Raw genomic sequence first — 13,586 nt, 5'->3', positions numbered from 1 at the left:
AAATATCATGTGAAATATTACCATCAAGTACTGGATGACATCACAATAGATGGAGATCTGTCATCAGCATAGGTCAGAAATTTGGGATCTTATATGTAACTGGTGACCTTTGAGAAAGACATATTGGACAGAAATGGCACATGGGAGAGCTATATAATATTAATATATATATATAATATATATTGTATATTATATATAATATATATAATATATATATAATAAGATATATTTTTAACTTTCTAAGAATTCAACTCAAGCTAATATGTATGTTTATCAAGTGCTAAAATTACAGTCTATACATTAGACAAAATAGTATTAATAATCAGACTGATTATTCTTTTTAGGCTATCATATAACAAAGAGGTAATGATAGAGTGAAAAAGTTCAAGTACTGTTGTTCTCATGTTCTGCATGAGGACTGCACGTTCTCACTTAATCTTCATAGGATATTTTCCCTATGTTATAGTTGAGGAAACTAAGGCTTAGATAGGTTAATAAACCTACCAATAGGCACTGTATTAATTCTCAGAGAGAAAAGATGTCATACAATATTAAACAAAATTTGGAAACTTTGTTTTAGAATTGTAAGTTTTGTAGAGATTATTCCTCTCTATATTAGGCAGAATATATACAGTGGGGTCATTAAAAGTACTTCAAGCTGGGGCTTCCCTGGTGGTGCAGTGGTTAAGAATCCACCTGCCAATGCAGGGGACACAGTTTCAAGCCCTGGTCCGGGAAGATCCCACATGCCATGGAGCAACTAAGCCCATGCGCCACAACTACTGACCCTGCTCTCTAGAGCCTACGAGCCACAACTACTGAAGCCCACTTGCCTAAAGCCCGTGCTCTGCAATGAGAAGCCACCTCAATGAGAAGGCCACGCACTGCAATGAACAGTAGCCCCTGCTCACCGCAGCTAGAGAAAACCCACACACAGCAACAAAAACCCAATGCAGCCGAAAATTAATTAATTAATTAATTTTTAGAAAAGTACTTCAAGCTTATTATGGCATCCTTGTCTCAGTAAAATAAAGCAGAAATATGTTAAGATTGTTTTATCATTATTTTGTAGTTAATGCTTCAGCCAACTTTCCGTTAAATTTAACAACCTTGAGTGTATTTATTAGCAATTTTAAAGGTATTTAAGTATTTTCTTTTTCCTTTTGCATATTTTTCTTTACATAATATGAATGATGTCTCTTTAGTAAAGGGAAGTTATAACTTTAGGTTTACTGTAATATACTTCCAGTAATATTGTATTTTATAAAATCCAAACTCTCTTTTAGCATAAAAACCTAATAAATACTGTCATCTTTGTAAAAACTAAGAATTTTGTTGTTTTCCTCTACTTTCTTTTTCTTCTTTTCCCTAATTCAAAAAATACATTTTTAATTGAACTATTTTTATTGATTTCTTAATAATACCAAATATAAAGGTTGTAAAAAATTGAAACATAATAGAACCAGTGAAAATCCCTCCTTAAGATAAACACATTAGTCCTAAGCATAGGCCATGCCCACCGCCCAAACCCCACCCCTGCTTAGGCCCCACCCTCCACAGCCAAGGACTTTCCACCTATTTTTTTTTTTTTCTTCTACTCCTCTGTTTTACTACTGTGGTTCTGTTTTACCTTCTGGTTGTTGTTTCATCTATATTTTTATTTTTGTATTCTTTCTAACATATCTGTTAGTTTCCTAGTCTAATTTTATTTCTTTACTTTGTTATTGTTCTCCTTTTTTTTTTTTTTTTTTTTTGCCGCCCTGCACAGCTTGCAGGATCTAGGTTCATGAACCAGGGGTCAGGCTGAAGCTCCTGTGGTGGGAGCTCCGAGTCCGAACCACTGGACTAACAGAGAACCTCAGACCCCAGGGAATATTCATTGGAGTGAGGTCTCCTGGAGGTCTTCATCTCAGCACCAAGACCCAGCTCTACCCAATAGCCTACAAGCCCCACTGTTGGAAGCCTTAGGCCAAACAACCAGTAAGACAGGAACACAGTCCCACTCATCAAAAAAAAAAGGGGGGGGGTGACAAAAACATATCTCACAGATGAAGGAGCAAGGTAAAATCCTACAAGACCAAATAAATGAAGGGGAAATAGGCAATCTACCTGAAAAATAATTTAGAGTAATGATAGTAGAGATGATCCAAAGTCTCAGAAATAGAATGGCGGCATGGATTGAGACAATACAAGAAATGTTTAACAAAGATCTAGAAGAACTAAAGAAAAAACAGAGATGAACAACACAATAACTGAAATGAAAAATACACTAGAAGGAAACAATAACAGAATAACTGAGGCAGGAGAATGAATAAGTGAGCTATAAGATGAAATGGTGGAAATAACTGCCGAGAAGCAGAATAAAGAAAAAAGAATGAAGATAATTGAAGACAATCTCAGAGATATCTGGGCAACACTAAACACACCAACATTCAAAGTATAGGGTCCCCGAAGAAGAAGAGAAAAAGAAATGGTCTGAGAAAATATTTGAAGAGATTATAGTGTAAAACTTCCCCAACATGGGAAAGAAAAGAGTCACCCAAGTCCAGGGAGCCCATAGAGTCCCATACAGGATAAACCCTAGGAGAAACATCCATGATACATATTAATCAAACTAACAAAAATTAAATTCAAAGAAAAAAATATAAAAGCATTAAGGGAAAAACAAAAAATAACATATAAAGGAATTCCCATAACGTTATCAGCTGATTTTTCAGCAGAAACTGCAGGCCAGAAGGGAGTGGCAGTATATACTTAAAGTGATGAAAGAGAAAAACCTACAACCAAGATTACTGTACCCAGCAAGTATCTAATTTGATTTGAGAAATCAAAGGCTTTTCAGAGAAGCAAAAGCTAACAGAATTAAGCACCACCAAAGCAGCTTTACAACAAATGCTAAAGAAACTTATTCTAGGTGGTAAACACAAGAGATGCAAAAGACCCACAAAAACAAACCCAAAACAATTAAGAAAGTGGTGATAGGAACATACATATCGATAATAACCTTGAATATAAATGGATTAAATGTCCCAAGCAAAAGACACGGGCTCGCTGAATGAATACAAAAACATGACCCATATATATGCTGTCTACAAGAGACCCACTTCAGACCTAGGGACACATACAGACTGAAAGTGAAGGGATGGAAAAAGATATTCCATGCAAATGGAAACCAAAAGAAAGCTGGAATAGCAATACTCGTATCAGATAAAATAGACTTTAAAATAAAGACTCTTACAACAGATAAGGAAGGACACTACATAATGATCAAGGGATCAATCCAAGAAGAAGATACAACAATTGTAAATATTTACGCACCCAACATAGGAGCACCTAAATACATAAGGCAAATGCTAACAATCATGAAAGGGGAAATCGGCAGTAACACAATAAAAGTAGGGGACTTGAACACCCCACTTACACCAATGGACAGATCATCCAAACAGAAAATCAATAAGGAAACACAAGCTTTAAATGGCACAATAGGCCAGATAGATTTATAGAACATTCCACCTGAAAGTGGCAGAATACACTTTCTTCTCAAGTGCACATGGAACATTCTCCAGGATAGATCACATCTTGGGTCACAAATCAAGCCTCAGAAAATTTAAGAAAATTGGAATCATATCAAGCATCTTTTCTGACCACAACGCTGTGAGATTGGAAATCAGTTACAGGAAAAAAACTGAGAGAAACACAAATACATGGAGGCTAAATGGTGCTCTACTAATTAACCAAGATATCACTGAAGAAATCAAAGAAGAAATTTAAAAATACACAGAAACAAGTGACAACGAAAACATGATGCCCCAAAACCTATGGGATGCAGCAAAAGCAGTTCTAAGAAGGGAATTTATAGCAATTCAATCTCACCTCAAGAAACAAGGAGAATCTCAAATAAACAATCTAACCCTGCACCTAATGCAACCAGAGAAAAAGAACAAAGAAAACCCATAGTCAGTAGAAGGAAAGTAACCATAAAGATCAGAACAGAAATAAATGAAATAGAAACAAAGAAAACAATAGCAAAGATCAATAAAACTAAAACCGGTTCTTTAAGAAGATAAACAAAATTGATAAACCCTTAGCCAGACTCACCAAGAAAAGAAGGGAGCAGATGCAAATCAATAAAATTAGAAATGAAAAAGGAGAAATCACAACAAACACCACAGAAATACAAAGGATTATAAGCGACTACTACAAACAATTATACACTAATAAAATGGACAACCACGAAGAAATGGACAAATTCTTAGAAAGGTACAATTTTCCAAGACTGAACCAGGAAGAATTAGAAAATATAAACAGACCTATCACAAGTAATGAAATTGAGACTGTAATTAAAAATCTTCCAACAGGGCTTCCCTGGTGGCACAGTGGTTGAGAGTCCGCCTGCTGATGCAGGGGATACGGGTTCGTGCCCTGGCCTGGGAAGATCCCACATGCCACGGAGCAGCTAGGCCCGTGAGCCATGGTGTTGAGCCTGTGCATCTGGAGCTTGTGCTCTGCAACGGGAGAGGCCACAACAGTGAGAGGCCCGTGTACCGCAAAAAAAAAAAAAAATCTTCCAACAAAAGTTCCAAAAAGTTCCAAAAATTCCAAAAAGTCCAGGAATGGATGGCTTCAGAGGCGAATTCTATCAAACATTTAGAGAAGAGCTAACACTGATCCTTCTCAAACTTAAACAAATTGCAGAGGGAGGAACACTCCCAAATTCATTATATGAAGTCACCATCACCCTGATACCAAAACCAAAAAAAGATATCACAAAGAAAGAACATTATAGACCAATATCACTGATGAACATAGATGCAAAAATCCTGAACAAAATACTAGCAAACAGAATCCAACAACATATTAAAAGGATCATACACCATGATCAAGTGGGGTTTATCCCAGGAATGCAAGGATTCTTCAATATATACAAATCAATCAATGTGATACACCATATCAACAAATTAAGGAATAAAACCCATATGATCATCTCAATAGATGCAGAAAAAGCTTTTGACAAAATTCAACACCCATTTATGATAAAAACTCTACAGAAAATGGGCATAGAGGGAAACTACCTCAACATAATAAAGGCCATGTATGACAAACCCACAGCAAACATCATACTCAATGGTGAAAAACTGAAAGCATTTCCACTAAGATCAGGAACAAGACAAGGATGTCCACTCTAGCCACTCTTATTCAACATACTTTTGGAAGTCCTAGCCACGGCAATCAGAGAAGAAAAAGAAATAAAAGGAATACAAATTGGAAAAGAAGAAGTAAAACTGTCACTGTTTGCCAATGACATGATCCTATACATAGAAAATCCTAAAGATGCCACCAGAAAACTACTAGAGCTAATCAATGAATTTGGTAAGGTTGCAGGATACAAAATTAATGCACAGAAATCTCTGGCATTCCTATACACTAGGAACAAAAAATCAGAAAGAGAAATTAAGGAAACAATCCCATTTACCATTGCAAAAAAAATGAATAAAATACCTAGGAATAAACCTACCTAAGGAGGCAAAAGACTTGTACCCAGAAAACTATAAAACACTGATGAAAGAAATCAAAGATGGCATAAACAGATGGGGAAATATGCCATGCTCTTAGATTGGAAGAATCAATATTGTGAAAATGACTGTACTACCCAAAGCAATCTGCAGCTTCAATGCAATCCCTATCAAGCTACCAATGGCATTCTTCACAGAATTAGAACAAGAAATTTACAATTCATATGGAAACACAAAAGACCCTGAATAGCCAAAGTAGTCAGAAGAAAAATGGAGCTGAAGGAACAGGCTCTCAGACATCAAACTATACTACAAAGTTACAGTAATCAAGACAGTATGGTACTGGCACAAAAATAGAAATATAGATCAATATTTACAGGATAGAAAGCCCAGAGATAGACCCACGCATATATGGTCACCTAACTTATGACAAAGGAAGGAGAACATACAATGGAGAAAGACAGCCTCTTCAATAAGTGGTGCTGGGAAAACTGGACAGCTACATGTAAAAGAATGAAATTAGAACACTACCTAACACCATACACAAAAATAAGCTCCAAATGGATTAAAGATCTAAATGTAAAACCAGACACTATAAAACTCTTAGAGGAAAACATAGGAAAAACACTCTTTGACATAAACCACAGCAAGATCTTTTTTGACCCACCTCCTAGAGTAATGAAAATAGAAGCAAAAATAAACAAATGGGACCTAATGAAACTTAAAAGCTTTTTCACAGCAAAGGAAACCATAAGCAAGATTAAAAGACAATCCTCAGAATGGGAAAAAATATTTGCAAATGAACCAAGGGCCAAAGGATTAATATCTAAAATATGCAAACAGCTCATGGAGTTCAATATCAAAAAAACAAACAATCCAATTAAAAAATGGGCAGAAGACCTAAATAGACATTTCTCCAAAGGAGACATACAGATGGCCAAGAGGCACATGAAAAGATGCTCAGCATCACTAATTATTAGAGAAATGCAAATCAAAATTACAGTGAGGTATCACCTCACACTGGTCAAAATGGCCATTATCAAAATTCTGGAAACAATAAATGCTGGAAAGGGTGTGGTGAAAAGGGAACCCTCTTGCACTGTTGGTGGGAATGTAAATTGGTACAACCACTATGGAGAACAGTATGGCGGTTCCTTAAAAAACTAAAATTAGAACTACCATATGACCCAGCAATCCCACTACTGGGCATATACCCTGAGAAAACCATAATTCAAAAAGAGACATGTACCACAATGTTCATTTCACCACTATTTACAATAGCCAGGACATAGACATGGAAGCAACCTAAATGTCAAACGACAGATGAAAGGATAAAGAAGATGTGGCACATGTATACAATGGAATATTACTCAGCCATAAAAAGAAACGAAAATGAGTTATTTGTAGTGAGGTGGATGGACCTAGAGTCTGTCATATAGAGTGAAGTAAGTCAGAAAAAGAAAAAAAATACCGTATGCTAACGCATATATATGGAATCTAAAAAAGAAAAGTGGTTCTGAAGAACCTAGGGACAGGACAGGAATAAAGACGTAGACATAAAGAATGGACTTGAAGGTCCGGGGTGTGGAGTGGGAAGCTGGGGTGAAGTGAGAGTAGCATGGACATATATACACTAACAAGTATAAAATAGCTAGTGGGAAGCAGCAGCATAGGACAGGGAGGTCAGCTTGGTGCTTTGCAATGACCTAGAGACGTGGGATAGGGAGGGTGGGAGGGAGGCTCAGGAACAAGGGGATATGGGGATATATGTATGCATATGGCTGATTCATTTTGTCGTACAACAGAAACTAAACAGTATGGTGAAGAAATTATAGTCCAATAAAGATCTATTAAAAATTTAGATTAGTAAAAAGCATTATTTTTAAATTTAGAGGGAATGTTGGAGTTTGATATTATTGCAATCAGAGGACTCTGTAGAATATAAAATATTGAGTACCTGTCATTAGGGCTGGGAAATTTGTTTGCTTTCCTAATAATTATTCCAATTTTATATAAAGATTAAAAGCAGATTTTTTCATAAACACAAACCTATTTTTGCAGCATTTTTGGTGATAAGATTGAAACATCAGTCGATAGGACACGGATTGAATAAATCAAGTGCATCCTCCTAAGAGAGCACTGGGCAGCTGTAACATAAGGAGTAACTTCTTTTAACTATGCCGACCTAAATTGTCAGTGACTATCAGAATACTTTGTGCAGTTAGCTTTATTTTGGCAAGGAAGTGAATATAATTCATATAGTTTATGCACTTCTATATATTTATGCATTTATATCTTAATGGAAAAATTAAAACTATACAAGTGGGCAACTGTGAGGTGGGGAGAAGGAAGAGGATAGAGGAGAAAGGAGGAAACTATATTTCTCAGAAAGTACTTGTTTTGTTTTGTTTTAGAATTATATAATTATTGTGCCTGAATAGATGTAATAAAATAGTTTGATATAGTCAAATAAAACAAAACTAAAAAAAAAAGATAATCACATTAGCAGTTGTATATAGAGACTTTAAAATATTTTATGCTTATGTATATAAATAGATGTATTATTATATACTTTGTTCTTTTTATACAAATGGGAAATATTTTATATAACTTGTTCTATGAGCTGATTTTTGTTTGTATAACAATATATCATAGGTACATTTGAATGACCATATATAATAATAGTTAACTCCTATATACTTCTTACTATGTACCAGGCACTACTTTAAGCACTTTCTGTATTAACTCCTTTAATCCTTCCAATAACTCCATTTCACAGATAAGGAAGCTGAGATGCAGCACTTAAGTGACTTACCCACAATGCTATGTCTAGTAAGTAGTAAAGCTGGAATTTGAACCCAGGCAGGATGGTACCAGAGACTTCACTTCTCTCTCCTGCTTCTCCAAAAAGAGAGGCTACCTTTCCATTTTCATGGTTAGTTTATGAATAGAAATCAAGAAACAAGAGCTCTACGATTATATCTCAAAAACAGAAACAGATGGTAGATTAATCCTGTTTTGGCAAAAAATATTATTAAAGTAATAATGAGGTATATCTCTACATGTATAAATTTGAGTGATTTTTTCCTTTATAATTTTCTTTGTTATTCGAATGTCTGATTAGGTGTTTTTTAATCGAAAAAACTAGTAAAGTCATTTTCATTTTGAATATAATAACCAGAATATATTAAGTCAAAATTGGTGCTGCATTAGTTTAAAAAAATATTTTTAAATTATAGCCACTATGAATGGTAAACATCAAAAACATGTTCAGTACACAATCTGCTGATTAATAATAATAACTAATATATATTGAGTTCTTATGTACTTCGACTATACTAGATGAGTGCTTTACATGCATTTTATCATTTAATCCTCAAAATTCTCTATTATTTAATCTCTGTTTTATGGTTGAGGAACCTGAGGTTTAGATTGGTTAAGCCACTTGCCAGAGGTCATATAGTCACTGAGTAGCAATGATTTGAACCAAAGATGAGTCCACAGTCCATATCCTTTGTCTGTGTGCTCAGCTGCCTTCAGACTTGAGTATAACATCTTTGCCAGAGTGTAGTTTATACATTCTTATGTTCATGGAAAATCCCTCAGTAAAATCACTTGAAGTCTAATGGCACTGAAAATATATTCAACAGCTTTTATAAATGTCCTGATTTAAAGAAAAATGTTCTATACATTATACACTAATAATTGAAAAAGTATGAGTTTCAAATAAATATCTTACTGCTCTTCATAGTACCCTAGACATAGATTGCATGTTGACCTCTATGTGTTGTGAGTAGGCCAAAGGCTTATAGGTCTCAAATGCTGCCTAAAATTCCCACTCAGATTTTCCTTTAAGTTTGTGCATTTCAGGCCTAAGTGTTATCTGGAAGGCTTATGCTTGAAACTACTGATATTATCAGTCATAAATCTTTTAAGTAAATTCATTTTTATTAGATGCCTAAGTCTGTAATCTGGCTGGGCTCAGGGCAGCTACATTTTGTTAAGGAGGAAGCTTATCTAGAAAAATCCTAGAGCAATGGCTTAAGGATTGGGGAAGTACAAAGGATGTAACACAGCAGTACTGGACGGCCGAGAGGTGAGTAAGGGGAGGCGCCAAGGACAAACTTGGCCTGCTAAGCAGTTTCACCAGAGATAAATTCTACAGGTAAGTCACTGGTGAGGGACATGTTTGTATAATCCCAGTAAACAGTCAAACAGATGTCATTCGATGAGAATGGCCTTTTTGATGGTTTCAAAAGTACAGTTTCTACATAATTATATTAAATTACTGTTTGTAAAAATTCTATCTACTCTATAAAGTTTATAGTGGCCCTTTTGCCAGGCTTTACCATTCTCAGTACCATTGATCTTTAATACTGACTTACACATTTAAGAGAAAAGTAAAAGCAAAATTGAGAGAAGAGGGCTTTCCTGACTTTTAAATATGGATAGGAACTGTATGTATTTCCAAAAGAAGAATGAAAAGTATGTGTATATATTGTATGATGCCTTTTGTATAAGTATGAATACAATAGCTCTATGTCAGTTTTAGGGGATATCCTAAAAGATATGGCAAACTGAATTTTTTATTCTTCTATCTATGACTGAGGCAACCCTCCAGAAACACTTAGACTCATAATTCTGGTTCCCTCAGAACTTTGGCTTGCACAGAGCTACAGTTGGTTAGACTTCTCTCTACCTCATGGCATCCAGTCAAAAATTTGACTCAATTTTTTTTAATTAATTTATTTTTGGCTGTGTTGGGTCTTCGTTGCTGAGTGCAGGCTTTCGCTAGTTGTGGTGAGCGGGGACTACTCGTTGCTGTGGTTCGCAGGCTTCTCCTTGTGGTGGCTTCTCTTGCTGCGGAGCACGGGCTCTAGAGCACAGTCTCAGTAGTTGTGGCACACGGGGCATGCCACATGCTCCGGGGCATGTGGGATCTTCCCGGACCAGGGCTCCAACCCATGTCCCCTGCATTGGCAGGGAGATTCTTAACCACTGCGCCACCAGGGAAGTCCCTTAACTCAGTTTTTAACCTGAGTTTTAAACTAAGTTATTTTAAGTTGTAGATCCCTGGCCAGTTTGTATGTGAGTTGTCCTGGGACAACGTCTCCCACTCAGGCTAGTCAGGTGTGGCTATAGGGGAGGCAGACACTACAGAATATCTAGTATTACAATTAAAAATCTTAAATAAACATACAGGTCATTTATATTAAGCATATTAGAAATACAGTTATTTACAGAAGAATAGTAAGCACATCTATGAAATTTTTTAGACATTTAAAAACTAAAGTGTAATGTCTAATCTCTCTAATTTATACTTAAAAGTTTCACCGTGATAGATGTTCTAGAATGATTAGGACCTGAGAGCTACCAGGGGATTCTTATCTGTCATTCTTCTGTTCAGCTATGCAAGGCTCCTTCAGATGAACATATCTAACAGAAGTACATTAAAATCAAAAGTACCCTAAAATCCAGACTTCACTCTTCTGTGCGGCAATCACCTGACCTTTCATTCCTAAGAATGCAGGTAAGGTTCTTAACTTCCCCTTCTGCAATGGAATGTCACTTCTGCCACTTCTGTGTCTTTCTGTTTGTTTGTTTGTTTTCCTAGTACATATTTATCTTATAACTGAAAGTTTGTACTTTTTGACTGCCTTCATCCAATTCCTTCTTCTCTTACCCGCTGCCTCTGGCAACCACAAATCTGATCTGTTTTTCTATGAGTCAGTTAGTTTTTGAAGTATAATTGACCCACAGTGCTATGCCAGTTCCTGTTACACAGCACAGTGATTCAGTATTTCAGTACATTTCAAAATGATCACCACAATAAGTCTAGTTTTGATCTCTCACCACAGAAAGATATTACATAGTTATTGACTATGTTCCCCACGCTGTACATTTCGTACCCATGACTCATTGATTTTGCAAGTGGGATTTTGTACCTCTTAATCTCCCTTTCCTATTTCTCTTTCCCCCACCTCCCTCCCCTCTGGTAACCACCTGTTTTTTCCGTATCTATAACTTTCTGTTTTGTTATGTTTGATCATTTGTTTTGTTTTTTAGATTGCACATGTAAGTGAAATCATACAGTATTTGTCTTTCTCTGTCTGACTTATTTCACTTAGTTTAATTCCCTCTAGGTTCATGCACACTGTGGCAAATGGCAAGATTTCATTCTTTTTTATGACTAATATTCCATTGTGTATAAATATATACATATACCACTTCTTCCTTATTCATTCATCTTTTGATTGGCACTTAGGTTCGTTTCATATCTTGGCTATTGTAAATAATGCTGCAATGAACATAGGGGTGCATATATCTTTTCTAATTAGTGTATTTGTTTTCTTTGGACAAATACCAGGAGTGGAATTGCCAGATTGTATGGTAGTTTTATTTTTAGTTTTTTGAGGAAGCTTCATACTGTTTTCTGTAGTAGCTGCACCAATTTATATTCCTACCAATAGTGTACAAGGTTTCCCTTTTCTCCATATCCTTACCAACACTTGTTATTTGTTGTCTTTTTGACAATAGTCATTCTTACAGGTGTGAGGTGATATCTCACTGTGGTTTTAATTTGCATTTCTGTGATATTGAGCATCTTTTCATGTACCTGTTGGCCATCTGTATATCTTCTTTGGAAGATGTCTATTCATATCCTCTGCCCATTTTTTAATCAGGTTTTTTGTTTTATTGATGTTGAGTTATATGAGTTTTTGCACATTTTGCATATTACCCTTATTGGATATGTTGTTTGCAAAATCTTCTCCCATTCAGTAGGCAGCCTTTTCATTTTGTTGATAGTTTACTTTGCTGTTCAAAAGCTTTTTAGTTTGATGTAGTCCCATTTGTTTATTTTTGCTTTTATTTCCCTTGCCTGAGGAGACATATCCAAAAATACATTACTAAAACAGATGTCAAAGAGTGTGCTCCCTATATTTTATTCTAGAAATTTATGGTTTCAGGTTTTAAATTTAAGTCTTTAATCAATTCTGAATTTATTTTTGTGCATGGTGTGAAAAACTAGTCCAATTTGATTCTTTTGCATGTAGCTGTCTAATTTTCTCAACACAATTCATTGAAGGGGCTGTTTTTTCCCCATTGTATATTCTTGCCTCCTTTGTCTCGGAGTAACTGCCCATCTAAGTTTGGTCTCATTTATGGGCTCTGTTTTTTTTTAAATTGTGATTAAAAAGATACTTAAGGGCTTCCCTGGTGGCGCAGTGGTTGCGAGTCCGCCTGCCGATGCGGGGGACATGGGTTCGTGCCCCGGTCCGGGAGGATCCCACATGCCGCGGAGCAGCTGGGCCCGTGAGCCATGGCCACTGAGCCTGCGCGTCCGGAGCCTGTGCTCCACAACGGGAGAGGCCACAGCAGTGAAAGGCCCACGTACCGCAAATAAAAAAAAAAAAAAAAAAAGCAAAAAAAGATACTTAATATGAAACTTGCCCTCTTAACAAACTTTTAAGTATACAGTACAGTATTGTTAATTATATACACATTGTTGTACAACAGATATCTAGAACTTTTTCATCTTGTATGACTAAAACTCTATGCCTATTGAAGCAGCCAACTCCCATTTCCCCCTTCTCACAGACCCTGATAACCACCATTTTATTTTCCACTTCTATGGGTTTAACTACTTTAGCTATCTCATGTAAGTGGAATCATACAGTGTTTTTCTTCTGTGACTGGCTTATTTCTCTTAGCTTAATGTCCTCAATGTTCATCCATATTGTCACACGTGGCAGGATTTCTTTCCTTTTTAGGGCTGAATGACATTCAACTGTATGTACGTACCACATTTTATCCATGTGTCTGCGGATGGGCCATTAGATTGTTTCCACATCTTGGCTATTGTGGATGATGCAGCAATGATTATAGGAATGGAATATCTCTTTGAGATACTATTTTCAATTCTTTTGGATAAATACCCAGAAGTAGAATTGCTAGATTACATGGTAGTTCTTTTTTTAATTTTTTGAGGAGCCTCCGTACTGTTTTCCACAGTGGTTGCACCATTTTACATTCCCAGCATCACCCAAGAGTTTCAGTTTCTCCACATCATTG

Source organism: Globicephala melas, chromosome 1, assembly GCF_963455315.2.
Source record: "Globicephala melas chromosome 1, mGloMel1.2, whole genome shotgun sequence".
In the NCBI taxonomy this organism is placed as follows: domain Eukaryota; kingdom Metazoa; phylum Chordata; class Mammalia; order Artiodactyla; family Delphinidae; genus Globicephala; species Globicephala melas.
The sequence above is the reverse complement of the archived record's forward strand: the minus strand, read 5'-3'. Positions refer to the sequence as shown.